The sequence below is a fragment of the Rhipicephalus microplus genome, unplaced genomic scaffold (assembly GCF_043290135.1).
Source record: "Rhipicephalus microplus isolate Deutch F79 unplaced genomic scaffold, USDA_Rmic scaffold_115, whole genome shotgun sequence".
Taxonomy (NCBI): Eukaryota; Metazoa; Arthropoda; class Arachnida; order Ixodida; family Ixodidae; genus Rhipicephalus; species Rhipicephalus microplus.
The window spans coordinates 177,501-181,879 of record NW_027464687.1 but is presented as its reverse complement, the minus strand read 5'-3'; the positions used below and the strand labels follow the sequence as shown (position 1 = coordinate 181,879).

Below are 4,379 nucleotides of genomic sequence, written 5' to 3'. Positions count from 1 at the left end.
GTACGTTTGCGGCCGTATCCTCGGTGGGAATTTCGTGAGTAGGGTCGCAAATTCTACGACCTCGGCGGGTTTGAGAGCGACGTAGACTTGTGGCACGCTCAACGTGCCACACGTTTCGGGGCACACCCGCGGTGAAATTTTCTCGAGTACGCTCGTATTAGTGCCCAAGGAGGTCTGGGTACTTATCGCTGCTATTATGTGGGGGTTCTCGTGAGCGGCGTACGCGAAAGCGACCGGGTGTCTGATATGCGGCGGGCTTCGGCCTCGTCAAGCGTGTCCTCGGGTCTGCTCCAGGGGAATCCACGGCAGTCGTCTGCAGCCTCATCCGCTTGATGCGTTAGGGGCTGGTTGTCGGACGGTGCCGTTTTACCACGATATCGAGGTGTGTTCCGTGTCGTCCTCGGGCGATTCAGATGCGAAAGCGCCGAAGACGCGGGCGTGACCCGTCGTCTGGCGGCTTTGCAGTCTCGGCTCCGTTGCTAGTTCCGGCCGGTCCACCGACAGTGCAGCGGGCTTGGGCAACCCGCACGGCGCGACCGAGTCGATGCAACGAAAAAGAGCGAGCATGAACGTGCTTCTTGCCGCACGGCTCCCACTCGTCTTTCGGGAAGGTTGTGCCGTAGCGAGCTCGAACGCCGTCATCTCGGAGTGCAAAATAAGCGTGTTGGGGCGCCTGAAGGTGGCCTCCGCCGCACACAGACTGCGTCCGGCCCGCCGAAGGCGAGGACGGACGCGCAGTCGAACGATTACCTGGTTGATCCTGCCAGTAATCATATGCTTGTCTCAAAGATTAAGCCATGCATGTCTAAGTACATGCCGAAATAAGGCGAAACCGCGAATGGCTCATTAAATCAGTTATGGTTCCTTAGATCGTTTCTTCCTACTTGGATAACTGTGGCAATTCTAGAGCTAATACATGCAGTGAGCCTGGAGCCCTTTGGGTAACGGGTGCTTTTATTAGACCAAGATCGATGGGGTTTCGGCCCGTATTGTGTGGTGACTCTGGATAACTTTGTGCTGATCGCATGGCCACGAGCCGGCGACGTTTCTTTCAAGTGTCTGCCTTATCAACTTTCGATGGTAGGTTACTTGCTTACCATGGTTGTTACGGGTAACGGAGAATCAGGGTTCGATTCCGGAGAGGGAGCCTGAGAAACGGCTACCACATCCAAGGAAGGCAGCAGGCGCGCAAATTACCCACTCCCGGCACGGGGAGGTAGTGACGAAAAATAACAATACGGGACTCTTTTGAGGCCCCGTAATTGAAATGAGTACACTCTAAATCCTTTAACGAGGATCAATTGGAGGGCAAGTCTGGTGCCAGCAGCCGCGGTAATTCCAGCTCCAATAGCGTATACTAAACCTGCTGCGGTTAAAAAGCTCGTAGTTGGATCTCAGTTCCAGACGAGTAGTGCATCTACCCGATGCGACGGCTCGGACTGAACATCATGCCGGTTCTTTCTTGGTGCACTTCATTGTGTGCCTCGAGATGGCCGGTGCTTTTACTTTGAAAAAATTAGAGTGCTCAACGCAGGCGAGTCGCCTGAATAAACTTGCATGGAATAATAGAACAAGACCTCGTTTCTGTTCTGTTGGTTTTTGGAATACGAGGTAATGATTAAGAGGGACGGACGGGGGCATTCGTATTGCGGCGCTAGAGGTGAAATTCTTGGACCGTCGCAAGACGAACTACTGCGAAAGCATTTGCCAAGAATGTTTTCATTGATCAAGAACGAAAGTCAGAGGTTCGAAGGCGATCAGATACCGCCCTAGTTCTGACCATAAACGATGCCAACCAGCGATCCGCCTGAGTTACTCAAATGACTCGGCGGGCAGCTTCCGGGAAACCAAAGTATTTGGGTTCCGGGGGAAGTATGGTTGCAAAGCTGAAACTTAAAGGAATTGACGGAAGGGCACCACCAGGAGTGGAGCCTGCGGCTTAATTTGACTCAACACGGGAAAACTTACCCGGCCCGGACACTGGGAGGATTGACAGATTGAGAGCTCTTTCTTGATTCGGTGGATGGTGGTGCATGGCCGTTCTTAGTTGGTGGAGCGATTTGTCTGGTTAATTCCGATAACGAACGAGACTCTAGCCTATTAAATAGGTGCGGGGTTCCCAGCACCTTACAACCTTCTTAGAGGGACAAGCGGCTCCTAGCCGCACGAAACAGAGCAATAACAGGTCTGTGATGCCCTTAGATGTCCGGGGCCGCACGCGCGCTACACTGAAGGAAGCAGCGTGTCTTTATCCCTGTCTGAAAAGACTGGGTAACCCGTGGAACTTCTTTCGTGATTGGGATAGGGGCTTGCAATTGTTCCCCTTGAACGAGGAATTCCCAGTAAGCGCGAGTCATAAGCTCGCGTTGATTACGTCCCTGCCCTTTGTACACACCGCCCGTCGCTACTACCGATTGAATGATTTAGTGAGGTCTTCGGACCGATGTCCGGCGCGGCCTTTCGGTTGCGCCGGTCTGTTGGAAAGATGACCAAACTTGATCATTTAGAGGAAGTAAAAGTCGTAACAAGGTTTCCGTAGGTGAACCTGCGGAAGGATCATTAACGGATTGTGAAGGGTGAGCGCCTCAGCTGCGTCTGCGCCCGACACTTTCTGCCGCTGACCCCGTTTGGACGCGGGGTCGGCTTTTCCCCACGGGGCTGCCTGAATGTGGAGCGGCACCCCGTGACAAATTGTTGCGCCCAGCGGACGCCAACACCGCGACCTTGGACGGTCGGCCAGGTGGCGGACGCGGGTACAAACGGCGCAACGCACTCATAGGTCGGCTTTCGACCCGCCACTGCACCGTGGCTCGAAGCGCTCGAAATGCGCGACCCGACCGCTGCGGGACCGCCTAGTACTGTAAACAGGAGCGGCGGAGCGCGAACGGCGAGTCGTGGTTACGTCGGTAGAAGGCGAGGCTGCGCGTTCCCGAAACGCCAGCCGAGTGCCCTCCCGACCGTTCGAGCGTGCAAGAACGAGACCCGACAATCGCGCGGCGACTGCCAAGTACGAGAGGAACGGCACAAGCGTCGGCGGTCGGTCAAGGAACTGGCGATGTGACGGGTCCGCTGTGCACCAGTGCATACCGTCCCGCCGTCCGCGGCAAGCGCCTCCGCGTCCTCGGGTGACGGAGGCTGCCGGTCGGTTCTTGCAGGCGAGGGATCTCGCTGGCACCGGTTCGCGTTGACGCGCGGCCGGTCATGGCACGGCGATGCGACGGCCGAGGTGCGCAGTACTCGATGGAGGAACCGCACGCTCCGATGACCGTCCCGCCCTCCGCGGCGTATGCGTACCGACCGTAATGGTTGCAGCAGCGCCGGCCGGCTTTTGAATTCGCCACACGAAACACGGTGCGAGATCGCGGTTAGGGGAGCGTCGACGTTGCCAGGCGTTTTGCTTGCTGCCGAGGGAAAGGCGGCACGGCCACGTCGCGCTCGTCGCGATTAGCGGGTCTGCGCGCTTTGGGAAGGTGCCGCAACGACTTGCCGAAAGAGGAAGCACGGAAGAACGAGGGACTTGGACGTCCCGACAATTGAACGCACTTGCGGCCAGGCCCTTGCTGGCTTCGTTCTTCCGCCTCGAGTAGGCTCGTACGCGGCTCCGGCGCCGAAAGTGGTCCTTGGCACCGACTTCGGTGGACGTGGGAAGTGCCGCGCAAGTACGGCGCGCCTGGCTCCACCTGTTGGCTAAAGTAGGCAGCCGGATCGGCATTTTGGTGTGCGGTGGCAAACCGTGGATGCGAAAAAAGCTTGTGCGATTTCGTGGAACAAAAAGCGGGGGTCCCCCTTTTTATGCGGAGGAGACCGACCCGCCTGCCGTGGTGAACCGCGACGCCACGGTAAAAACGGGAGAGGCTTGTCGATGGGACCGTGCATCCCGCGCTCCACGGAGGCCGGGAGGCGGCCGCCCGAGGAAATGTGTAGCCGTCGAGGCCCGCATCTGCGTGCACTCTTATCCAAATGGGTGTACCGCAGGCATTTTCTGGTTAGGCGGGCCAATGAGAGCGAGCACACAACGATACCTACGGGTCCGGCTTGGAGAACCGGCTTCGACGCCTCCCGAGTATTTATAGAGGGGTGGACCACGAAAGCACTCGCAAGTAGCGAAAGCGAAACGCCGTCCGAAACACACCGTTTGCTCGATTTGCGGCAGCCGAAAAAGGCGCGGCAGAGTTTTGGAGTCCAAGCGTGCGCTGAAAAGCGCCCTTCTTGGCCACTGTTTGGCCGAGTGCCAGAAACGTTTGGTTTTGACTGTACGGAATTGAACAAACACTTTTTCACGACTCTAAGCGGTGGATCACTCGGTTCTCGGGTCGATGAAGAACGCAGCCAGCTGCGAGACTTGGTGTGAATTGCAGGACACACTGAGCACTGATTCT

General features: G+C 57.1%; 2 non-coding genes across 2 annotated transcripts in view; both read left to right on the top strand.

Annotated features, from left to right (window-relative positions):
• Positions 1 to 747: 747 nt before the first annotated feature.
• On the top strand, positions 748 to 2,562 carry LOC142790495 (small subunit ribosomal RNA). The gene has a single exon (XR_012889553.1). It is a non-coding gene; the product is annotated as a small subunit ribosomal RNA (ribosomal RNA).
• Positions 2,563 to 4,281: 1,719 nt separating this feature from the next.
• LOC142790502 (5.8S ribosomal RNA) overlaps positions 4,282 to 4,379 on the top strand; it is a 153-nt gene continuing 55 nt past the window's right edge. The window contains exon 1 of the ribosomal RNA XR_012889560.1: positions 4,282 to 4,379. This exon is cut by the window's right edge and continues 55 nt beyond it. This is a non-coding gene — a ribosomal RNA (5.8S ribosomal RNA).